Raw genomic sequence first — 13,092 nt, forward strand, 5'->3', positions numbered from 1 at the left:
ACTTACAACATATGCTGAAGTCGACGTATTACTACATGCCAGCCATAAAGTCACCAACAGCATGACACTTTTTGTCTGGGATCAATTTGTATCCATAGTTGTTGTCTAAACATTTATCTGGATGTTGGCGGCAAATTAATAGCTTGGAAAATACAGACTTTCCCTTTTTATTATGAAGAAAACCCTGGCATTACGTACCTCAATTTCACCCAACTTGCCTTAATATCTTGTAAAAAATATTTTGTGCACAAATTCTACCTCCGAAGTTTCTGATGTGGTTGATTAATTTCCTCATTACCGTGAGAAAGCTTGCTACATTGTTACGCTGGCTACAGAAGATGAGATACGTAAGTACACCTGAGCAGTGTTCTAATACCCATACTAACATACTGTAAATCAAATCAAATCAAATCAAATCAAATCAAATTTTATTAGTCACATACACATGGTTAGCAGATGTTAATGCGAGTGTAGCGAAATGCTTGTGCTTCTAGTTCCGACAATGCAGTAATAACCAACAGTAATCTAACCTAACAATTCCACACTACTACCTTACACACACACACAAGTGTAAAGGGATAAAGAATATGTACATAAAGATATATGGATGAGTGGTGGTACAGAACGGCATGGCAGATGCAGTAGATGGTATAGAGTACGGTATATACATATGAGATGAGTACTGTAGGGTATGTAAACATAAAGTGGCATAGTTTAAATTGGCTAGTGGTACATGTATTGCATAAAGATGGCAAGATGCAGTAGATGATATAGAGTACAGTATATATACATATGAGATGGGTAATGTAGGGTATGTAAACATTGTATTAAGTGGCATTGCTTAAAGTGGCTAGTGGTACATTTTTACATAATTTCCATCAATTCCCATTTTTAAAGTGGCTGGAGTTGAGTCAGTATGTTGGCAGCGGCCGCTAAATGTTAGTGGTGGCTGTTTAACAGTCTGATGGCCTTGAGATAGAAGCTGTTTTTCAGTCTCTCGGTCCCTGCTTTGATGCACCTGTACTGACCTCGCCTTCTGGATGATAGCGGGGTGAACAGGCAGTGGCTTGGGTGGTTGTTGTCCTTGATGATCTTTATGGCCTTCCTGTGACATCGGGTGGTGTAGGTGTCCTGGAGGGCAGGTAGTTTGCCCCTGGTGATGCGTTCTGCAGACCTCACTACCCTCTGGAGAGCCTTACGGTTGTGGGCGGAGCAGTTGCCGTACCAGGCGGTGATACAGCCCGACAGGATGCTCTCGATTGTGCATCTGTAGAAGTTTGTGAGTGCTTTTGGTGACAAGCCGAATTTCTTCAGCCTCCTGAGGTTGAAGAGGCGCTGCTGCGCCTTCTTCACAACGCTGTCTGTGTGGGTGGACCAGTTCAGTTTGTCCGTGATGTGTACACCGAGGAACTTAAAACTTTCCACCTTCTCCACTACTGACCCGTCGATGTGGATAGGGGGGTGCTCCCTCTGCTGTTTCCTGAAGTCCACAATCATCTCCTTTGTTTTGTTGACGTTGAGTATGAGGTTATTTTCCTGACACCACACTCCGAGGGCCCTCACCTCCTCCCTGTAGGCCGTCTCGTCGTTGTTGGTGATCAAGCCTACCACTGTAGTGTCATCCGCAAACTTGATGATTGAGTTGGAGGCGTGCATGGCCACGCAGTCGTGGGTGAACAGGGAGTACAGGAGAGGGCTCAGAACGCACCCTTGTGGGGCCCCAGTGTTGAGGATCAGCGGGGTGGAGATGTTGTTACCTACCCTCACCACCTGGGGGCGGCCCGTCAGGAAGTCCAGGACCCAGTTGCACAGGGCGGGGTCGAGACCCAGGGTCTCGAGCTTGATGACGAGTTTGGAGGGTACTATGGTGTTAAATGCTGAGCTGTAATCGATGAACAGCATTCTCACATGGGTATTCCTCTTGTCCAGATGGGTTAGGGCAGTGTGCAGTGTGGTTGCGATTGCGTCGTCTGTGGACCTATTGGGTCGGTAAGCAAATTGGAGTGGGTCTAGGGTGTCCGGTAGGGTGGAGGTGATATGGTCCTTGACTAGTCTCTCAAAGCACTTCATGATGACGGAAGTGAGTGCTACGGGGCGGTAGTCGTTTAGCTCAGTTACCTTAGCTTTCTTGGGAACAGGAACAATGGTGGCCCTCTTGAAGCATGTGGGAACAGCAGACTGGGATAAGGATTGATTGAATATGTCCGTAAACACACCAGCCAGCTGGTCTGCGCATGCTCTGAGGACGCGGCTGGGAATGCCGTCTGGGCCTGCAGCCTTGCGAGGGTTAACACGTTTAAATGTTTTACTCACCTAGGCTGCAGTGAAGGAGAGCCCGCAGGTTTTGGTAGGGGGCCGTGTCAGTGGCACTGTATTGTCCTCAAAGCGGGCAAAAAAGTTGTTTAGCCTGTCTGGGAGCAAGACATCCTGGTCCTCGACGGGGCGGATTTTCTTTTTGTAATCCGTGATTGACTGTAGACCCTGCCACATACCTCTTGTGTCTGAGCTGTTGAATTTCGACTCGATTTTGTCTCTGTACTGAGACTTGGCCTGTTTGATTGCCTTGCGGAGAGAATAGCTACACTGTTTGTATTCGGTCATGCTTCCGGTCACCTTGCCCTGGTTAAAAGCAGTGGTTCGCGCTTTCAGTTTCACGCGAATGCTGCCGTCAATCCACGGTTTCTGGTTTGGGAATGTTTTTATCGTTGCTGTGGGTACGACATCGTCAATGCACTTCCTAATGAACTCGCTCACCGAATCAGCATATTCGTCAATATTGTTGTTGGACGCGATGCGGAACATATTCCAATCTGCGTGATCGAAGCAGTCTTGAAGCGTGGATTCAGATTGGTCGGACTAGCGTTGAACAGACCTGAGCGCGGGAGCTTGTTGTTTGAGTTTTTGTTTGTAGGCTGGAATCAACAAAATGGAGTCGTGGTCAGCTTTTCCGAAAGGGGGGCGGGGGAGGGCCTTATAAGCGTCGCGGAAATTAGTATAACAATGGTCTAGTGTTTTTCCAGCCCTGGTAGCACAATCGATATGCTGATAGAATTTAGGGAGTTTTGTTTTTAGATTAGCCTTGTTAAAATCCCCAGCTACGATGAATGCAGCCTCAGGGTGTGTGGTTTCCAGTTTACAAAGAGTCAGATAAAGTTCGTTCAGTATATACTTAATGAGTATATACTATTAGTTCATTTTAGTATACTGTAAATGAACGGTATCGTTTCAGTTGCGCATACTAGCGCTTCGCCTGTCTACCGGAAGTTGACGCTGTTGCTTTGCAACCTCTTGCTAGCTTGTTACCATGACAAGTCACTAGCTAAACATTTTATGATTTCGGGTTTGTTCATGAGTTCAATCTGGAGTGTAAGAGTGGACTCTGGGTGTTTGTAAATTCAGAGTGTTGTCAGATTGGCCGGACGCACTTGCATGAGGAGTATGGTTGATCCTAGAGAACACCTCACTCTGACCATTTCCTCATTCTAGCAGAGCTGGTTAGGCTGTTTTCATGTTATCCAGAGCGTTGGTGACTGTAACTGTGCTCCTGGGAACAATTGAATTATGCTTTTTTTTGCCAGTGTTCGTAAAATTCATCAGTTATTCATCTGGCACAGGTACACTCATTAAGACGAGAGTGCTCTGAAATTGGAGTAGATAGCCAGAGCGAATTTACGAATGCACCAGAATGTCCATTGAGAATGCACAACAACTACACCACTTAGCTAAACTAAGAATGACGGGAATAATCAAGTCAATAAACGTTGGGTAGATAGCATATAGTTAATATACTGGCAAGTGGGATGTATTAATAGCCAACTAACTTTAGGTAGCTAGCTAACATACCGGTACATACTGCTGTAATGATATGCTATGCGGTTCATAAGGATAGTGTAGCTATCAAATTGTCAGTCAACATAACGTGTAAGATAACTTATTTGAAAATTCATTACTTTATTACATTGCTCAACATTTTCTTAACATTTGTCAAAATTAGTTAAAGCAATGAATTTGTATCCACACTCGTTGGACTTCAGCTGCTTATTTTCCGCCATTTTCTTCAAATCTGAAAACGGTGTGAATCTACCCCCATTTTCTGAAGAATTGCATTATGGGCCCTAAAAGCACGGAAAAAGTGTCCACTGCTTATATACTTTGTATTTTGGTGAATGTAGTACGACATCTGGGAACTTTTGGCATACTAACTATATCCATACTATGACCAACAAGCTGGGTTGGGGAGTAGCGGATTACATGTAAGGGATTACAAAAACGGAAACTGTAATCCGTTACATTACCAGTAAAAATATTGTAATCAGATTACCGATACTTTTTAAAAACTAGATGATTACATCAAGGATTACTTTTAAATTCAGGAAGAATGTTTGCGAAAAAGAATCTGTGACACTTCTGTGTTTTCGCAATGACATTCAAATCAGCATTGAAAAAAGTCGCACATGTAAGTTTGTTCCACCTGAGCGAGTCTGAACACAAGTCAGAGACCACTATTGACACACCATATATGTTTGATGGATCGCGGGAAAAGAGCAGGAATGGGTTTTTAAAGGCTACAGTCCAAGCTATGTCTTCCAATGGTGCGACTGCTGTCGGCATCCAAAGATTATCCAACTTGAATAAACGCTTGAAGGTAAGGATGACAGTAGTAGTGTAGTCTACGGCGATACGGGTATCACTTATTATTGATATATACATAGCGCATTGATGTGAATCACACTGCTGCTCTCTCATTTAGCTATTTGCGCCTTACGGATTGTTGTTGTTGTGGATGGCTGTTCACAAATCTAAATGTACATTTGAACCCAAATATGGTTGAATTCAAGAAGTTTAAGCTGCCTATCAATAATTGTTTTTGAAACCAGTGGACAGCCTGTGAAAAATGCGATCTTGCAACAGCTGCATAGTGCGGATCCAAGTATATGGAATAAAAGTGGAGCTTTTATTGCTCAATCTAAATCGTGCTGATAAAAATTGACCTAATGGACACATGTTCAAACTTGCACACCTTTGATAGACTTAAAGTGTCAATCTGTAGTTGCTACGTCCATTTTTGGACACATACATTATATATATATATATATCCATTGATTCTTGAAAAATATAACTTATAAATGCCTCATGAGCTTAGTTCAACTGTCACACTCCATGAGAACCCACAATATAAGTTTGTTTTACTCCAATGATTGTAATCAATGTAAACAAACACTGTATAGCCTCATAACATGGTTAAAATGATAATTTTGATATCATGGATGGTCAGTCCTTGCAGCCATATAGCTCTGTCTATTACATTTTTTTTTTTTTTACAATCGCTAGGACTCAATTCATAATACTTAGGTCACTTTTTCAAAACTCTTCACACAGTTCTCCTAACCAACTTTCAGCTTGGCACAGCAGTTACTTTCTCATCCAAAATGCACTAAAACTACCAAAACACTTCATACATGTCTCAAATCAGCTCATTCGTCCATAACACTAGCAAAGGTTGTCACCCAACAAGCACACTTTGTCACTCATAAAACAATTACCTAAAAAACACTAACAACAGGCAGCATTACACAATGTTTTCTTTTGTAAAATGTCTTGACAAAACAAGAATGACACCTCTCTACAGCTTAGAATTCACTGCAGTATATGTTACAGGAATGAATCAGACATGATGCAATATGCTTCAATATGTTTTATGTATTTATTTGGCATTGAGTGTATATACAATAATTTGTATATACACCAATGCTAGTCAACCCTGTCTTCTGCATTTGGCCACAGGTTCTCATCCACATCACATGTTATGTCATCTTGGGCAATACACCTAAGAAATAATATTTTGGCATGCCTGGTCCATCCCTGGCAATCTTCTGCAGATATGTCCAGGCATCCAGCATTCATTGCGTCCAGGAAGGACATATGATTATGTCATAAACCTTCCACCTCCATGAGGAAAATAATTCCTCTATGGGATTGAGGAATGGAGAGTAAGGTGGGAGGAAAAGTGACACCATCCTGGGATGGGGCTACAAACCACTGACTGCACGGGAGTGGTGAAATGCCACATTGTCCCATACAACTACAAACGTTTTCCGACTTTGATGTTGGCACCCCTCTGGCCCGGGACATCCACTGTGGCTCTTTTCCCAATCACATTCCTTCCTTGCCGCCGTGTTTTGGCCAAGTTGAAACCAGCCTCATCCACAAAGATGAATATGTGGGGTGTTTGCCTGGCTTCAATCTCCATGACTCTCTAAAATAAATTCACAAATTCACAAAGTTAGGCTATTACGCTAGTTTACATTATACCTAAAAACATGCCATTGTGTGCCTCTGCCCTGTTTGGTTTTGTTCAAAACCAGTTCTGTATTTTACAGTCATCTTACCTGGACATATTGGTCCCTGAGTTGCTTGACTCGTTCAGAGTTCCTCTCAAAGGGAACAGTGTACAACTGCTTCATCCTGACTTGATGTTGTTTCAGGACTCTAGAAATAGTTGTTATGCTTACATTGTGAATATTTCCAAATGTAATGTTGTCTACCAACACTCTGTCCCGAACCTCTGTGAGTTTTATGTCATTGTTTCTGATGACCATATCAACGATTGCAGTTTCTTGCACAGCAGTGAAAATCCTACTGCTCCCGCCTGTGGGAGGTAACCGTTAGGTCCTTAGCAGAAATATAAAAACAATTACACACAAGTGGGTTTGGAGGCGTTGCTCAATTTACTTCTGTAATGTGCAGTTCAGTCAGATGCCCTTGTAGAATGCACATCTTACCTGTTGTTTTGCTGGAAATTTCTCACAATAGATGCCACTGTTGAACGTTGCAGATTTGGCTACACTCTCAGACCAGCCTCTCTCATTGATAGAACATGATTTATTACATTATCAATTATAGTAGCCCTAATCTCATCTGAGACTACAGCTCTTGATCTTCCTCTCAGTCTTCTTCCACCACGCATACGTTGTAAAGGTCCTGTGTGTATCTGGTGTAGAGAGTCAGGCGCAGGACAGCAAATATGAGTAATCAACATATTTTTACTCAAAATGACAAATGTACAAAGTAACATACGAGCACACAATAACAGACCGAAAATACAATAAACAATGACTCACAAACAAACATGGGGAACAGAGGGTTAAATAATAAACAGGTAATTGGGTGAGTGAAACCAGGTGTGTAAGACTAAGACAAAACAAATGGAAAATGAAAGTGGATCGGCGGTGGCTAGAAGGCCGTTTGACGTCGCCCGCCGAACGCCGCCCGAACAAGGAGAGGGACCGACTTCGGTGGAAGTCGTGACATACGTACTCCTGTTCCTCTCCCTCTCCCAGCTACTCTTCTTCCTCTGTCAGCCCCTTCTCTATCTCTGGCTGGGTCCATGTTTACATTACAGTACAGCATTATTCCTAAAAATGTCCCCTTTTGTATAGATGGTAATGAAATTGAAAGACTAACACCTGGGTAGGTGTTCAGCTACAATGGGAATCAGATGTGGTTGGTCTAATTGTTTTGATAGTATTTCATTTTTTAGATTTGGAATATATTTCAATACGGTATTACTGTAGAAATGTAGCAAATTGCTGTCTTATTCAATTTTGTGTTATATTAGGTTTTGAACTTAAGTTTAACAGTTTTCAAAAGAGTATGTAAACATGTGCAAATTGGCCTGTAGGTACATAGAGTTTTGGTGGTGGTTGTGTCTGAGTGAGAAAAGAATTCATGAAATTTGAAAGATGTAGTCATTGAATGCATTTTGTGCCAAAGCAATGAAAAATGATCCACAGTTTAGCCCACATAGACTGCTGTTGTGCTCACTGTGTGAAAAGTTCTGAAAAAGTGACCTAAGTATTGAGAAATGGGTCCTAGCGATTGTAAAAATAATAAAAAAAAAAAAATGTAATCTGAGAGTGGTTACATTTCTCCAGGCCCATCCCTCATCTTTTTACCAAAACAGAGGTGGTTGGTTGCCCGACCGTTTTGTTATTGTTTCATCTGTGAATTTTCCCTTTAAACAGCTGCATATCAAAGTGACACTAACAAAAAGGTAAACAATAGGTCTATAGCAAATGTAGCATATGGCATTCATTTTTCACATGTAAATAGCAAATTCCCAACCCCGCCAAAAAGCATACTATATACTCAATTTATGTTACAAATAGTACGGTTAGTGCGGTTAGAATGAGTATTTGAACACAGCTATGGATTGTGTGTGTGCCATTCAGAGAGTGAATGGGCAGGACAAAATATTGAAGTGCCTTTGAACAGGGCATGGTAGTAGCATAGCATCCCTGTGGAATGCTTTCGACACCTTGTAGTCGGAGTCCATGCCCCAACGAACCTAGGCTGTTCTGAGAGCATAAGGTGATGCAACTCAATATTAGGAAGGTGTTCCTAATGTTTTGTACACTCCGTGTATAATATAGAGAATCATTGTACCATCTAGACCACTGTAAAATATATTTTCTTTAACCAAAACGATTGTATTTGCAGTGGTTTGAATCTGGTGTGCAAAACCGAGAGTAAAATACAAAAAAGGAAACTTAAGCACGGGAAGCATAGAAATATAACAGATATACCGCTTTTTAGACTTGCTTTCAATGATATTGACAGATCTATAACTCAGTTTTCTATGTTAATTTGGTTGGGTCCCCCAAAAACATACACATTGCAGCTTTAAAGGGACAATTTGCAATTGCTACATACATTTTTGGACTTTTAAATGAATGATATGTACCAATTGATTCTTGAAGAATATGTAGGGGATAATCAACAAGGGGCTGTGTTCTATGGAAAATTGTCACACCCTGATCTGTTTCACCTGTCTTTGTGATTGTCTCCACCCCCCTCCAGGTGTCACCCATCTTCCCCATTATCCCCTGTGTATTTTTACCTGTGTTCTCTGTTTGTCTGTTGCCAGTTCGTTTTGTTTCGTCAAGCCTACCAGCGTTTTTCCCTCTGTTCATGTCTCGCAATTGTTCCTGTTTTCTAGTTTTCCCGGTTTTTACCCTTTCTGCCTGCCCCGAGCCTGCCTGCCGTCCTGTACCTTTGCCCCACCTATCTGGATTATTGACCTCTGCCTACCCTGACCCTGAGCCTGCCGTCCTGTACCTTTGCCCCACCTGTCCGGATTACTGACCCCTGCCTGCCCTTGACCTGTCTTTTGCCTGCCCCTGTTGGATTAATAAACTGTTGTTAATTTGACGGGTCTGCATCTGGGTCTTACCTTGAAACGTGATAGTACGAACTGGCCATGACTGACCCAGCAGACTCGTGCTAGCTGCGCAACGCCATCTCCTCCCAGGGAGCCACCATCAGTAGGCACGAGGAATTGCTTCGTGGCCTTATGGAGGGGGTCCAAACGTTGGCGTAACACCATGACCAGGTGTTGGACATTTTGCTGGAGTAATTCCGCGGGTTGTCTGGGAGGCAGCCTACCCCACAGCCCCTCAGTAACTCAGCGGTTAGCAGCGCAGTCTCATCGGTCACTTCACATTCTCGGGAGCCCCGCTTACCTCCCCAGGGAACACTTCAATGGAGAGACAAGCACCTGTCAAGGGTTTTTAGCTCAGTGTGCCCTCGTCTTCACGCTTCAGTCCTCCTCCTTCCCCTCGGATCGCTCCAAGATAGCCTACTTCATCACGCTGATGTCCGGAAGGGCTCTCACCTGGGCTACTGCTGTATGGGAACAACAGCCAGCCATAGGCGTTAGTCTGGAGGGGTTCGTGGGAGAGGTGAAGAAGGTTTTTGATGCCCCATTCTCCGGGAGAGAAGCTGCCCTAATTCAGCTTCGACAGGACTCCCACAGTGTGGCAGACTATGCAGTGGATATCTGCACTTTGGCAGCGGAGAGTGCTTGGAACCAGGAAGCGCTGTTCGATATATTCCTGCACGGCGTTTCGGAGGAGGTCAAGGACGAGCTTGCTGCTCGGTAGTTACCTACGGTTCTCGATTCCCTCATCGCGTTGACCATCCACATCGATGGGAGATTACGGGAACGACAGAGGGAGAGAATTTTATTTTGCTCGTATGTCCAGGGATTCCACCTTGCCTCCGAGTCATCCCGGAAGTCCACGGCGGTCACTTTGCCAAGAGAACCCGAGGCTTCCTGACCTCCCCAAGAGTCGCCGAAGACGGCCGAGTCACCGCTTCCTGAGCCTATGCAACTAGGCAGAGCTGGGCTGTCGCCAGCGGAATGGCAATACAGGATCAACACGAAGAGTTGTCTGTATTGCGGGACTCTTGGTGATTTTGTGTCCTCTTGTCCTTTAAAAAGACCAGGCTCACCGGTAGGAGCGAGTACTCTGGTGGGCCATATGGATAACGTTTCTGCTTCCCTTGCTCTCACCCCTTTTCATGCCATTCTGCTGTGGGGAAACCAGTCTAAATCTCTCCGGGTCCTCATTGACTCTGGGGCTGATGAGAGATTTTTGGACGCTACCCTGGCTTCCGAGCTAAACATCCCCACTCAGCCCCTCCATTACCATGGATGTTAGAGCGCTGGTCAGATTCCTGTAGTTTTGGGATTCTCCTGGCTCCAGCGACACAATCCCCTCATCTACTTGGCTACGGGTGCCATCATGGGCTGGAGTCTGTTCTGCCACGCCCATTGTCTTAAGTCAGCGCAACCTGCCCCAGGATGTCTTCCTGGGGACTCGGTTTGTATTAATTTGTGGATGTCTGTCATCCATTCCGTAAGATATGTTACAAGTTGCAATTCATACAATATGTTATGAATTGCAATTTCGTACAATATGTTGTGAATTAGCAAAGCAAACAATAAGTTAAGAATTTGCAAACCGTATGATGTTACAATTCAAATTTGTTGCTAAAGTTAGCTAGGTAGCTAGCTGGCTAACGTTAGCAAGGCTAGGTGTTAAGGTTAGGGTTAGATAAAAGGGTTAGGGGAAGGGTTAGCTAACATGTTAAGTAGTTGAAAAGTAGCAAGCAGTTAGCTCAAATGCAAACGTTGTCCGTGTTACACACTCACCCATAGGCGGAAATCCCAGGGGGGACGGGGGGGACACGACCCCCCCATCTTGGGAAAAATATGATTTGTCCCCCCCAATATATCACTGTAAACATAACTATGTAATTTCAATAATATTAATAATACGCAATGAAAGCACTTGTGCTGGTTATAGACACTTAATAGCGCGTTTTTAAGTTTCAAAAGATTGCGACCCCCCCCGCCCTTTGCCTCACAATGGTTTGATCCACTGCCAGTTCTTTAGCTGGCAAGGTAATAGAGGGTTCGTATCTACTGTCCGAAAGGGACATGTACGTAACTGACGTGAGGTTAATCCAGTCAATCCATAGCAGGTCCATAGCAATGTTATTTATTTATTTTTATGTTGGCAGGGTTCGCACACTAGCTGAATTTGCAGAGCTAGCGCGCAAACTAAAGCAAACATTAACTATCAAGCTAGCTAGTACCTATTCCATTTATGTGGCGTCGTCAAAGATGGAATCTTTGCTATCGTCAGTTTAATCCAAGATCAGCATGCAGCTGTAGTGCTTCGACGTCCCTGTGATAAGGTTAGCGATAAACTGAAGTCCAAACTGAACAGAACAGAACTACACTCTCTTCTACCATTGTCTTAAATATATATAATGGTCTCGTTGCAAAAGATAAATTGTCGCTAGTGAACTTTTTTTATTTATTTTTATTTCACCTTTATTTAACCAGGTAGCAAAGATTATAGCAAACACACAGAAACGGAATTGGTGCTCGCTAGCTTTACAAATTCAGCTATTGTTGGAAGCCAGCCAATATGAAACAAACTATTAAAATTACAAAAGGTTGCAGCATGTGTTGTGTAAATGTGTGTGTGTGCAGCTAGGCCAGCCAGCCAGGTAGAAAAATGGCAGAAAAAAGTAAGAAGACGGACATCAGAGTATTTGTCAGTACACCAAAACGCATAGTAAGAACTCTAGTAGCCTAATATCTCAAAGACTAGTTGATAAAATGTTCATAAGAAAGAAGTGAAATGCTAATGGGAATGTTTCACAATGATGTCATTAGGCAGAGCAGGCAACAGATGGCACACAGACAGCAGAGCTGGGGACAGATATGCAGGGACAGATTGGCAGAGACAGGGAGTCTCAGGTAAGTTTGTTGAGTCTTTGTTTGGAAACATTATGAAAGGTTGACTTGTAAAATAGGGACATAATTGGAAAATGCCATGGATACCCCCACTCTCAACTTAAACTGGTGACTAAACTAAGATTTGTTTACGGCAATGGTATTGCTGTTGTGATTAATTGTGTAGTTTTGGGTACCGGTAGTTAGGAGTACGGCAAACACCTTATTTCTTTTCTAGGAGACAGACTGAGTCTGTGAGGGTGATGAAAGGGAAAGAGCCAGGGAGAGAGACTTCAGAGGACAGTGTCACAGCCACGGCAGGACCAAGTGTCACCCTTGTTGCCAGCAGCACCAGTATAGGGGACAGTGGCACAGCATTGTCCAGTTACCTCAGTGATGGCACAAAACCATATCAGCCACACCCACAATTTATAGAACCGCAAACTCTTGCCAACAGAGTGTTGACGTTTCAAGAGATGGTTTCGCGATTTCCCCTGGCTACATTATAATCCATCAGTAAAAGGAGTGTTGTGTTTTCACTGGAGCCAAGGGTTTTCAAGCCAGCCATCTTTTGGCCAAAGAGCAGATGCTGCCTTCTTTAGTGCAGGATTTAGGAACTGGAGAAAAGCCATTGAAAAATTCACAGCACATCAAAACTGCCAAACCCACCGCCACTTTGTAATTGTAACAGCACACCAGCTAAATCCAATCAGTGTCCAGTTATCCAGCGCGTGGGGTAAACAGCAGGAGGACGCAAGGCATTGCTTGATGAAAATTGCCTTTAGAGGCCACACGGATGACAGTGGGAATTTATACCAGCTTTTGAAACTTAGGGCAGAAGAGGATGATCCCATTTTACTGAAGTGGTTAACAGAGCGTACCACAATGTACACAGGCCCCAAAGCACAGAATGAAATTCTGAACATCATGGCCAATAGTCATTCGAGGCATTGCAGCTGAGATTAGGTCTCTTCCGATTGTACAATTTTCATTAATTGTTG

Source organism: Salvelinus alpinus, chromosome 23 (assembly GCF_045679555.1).
Source record: "Salvelinus alpinus chromosome 23, SLU_Salpinus.1, whole genome shotgun sequence".
NCBI classification, from domain to species: Eukaryota; Metazoa; Chordata; class Actinopteri; order Salmoniformes; family Salmonidae; genus Salvelinus; species Salvelinus alpinus.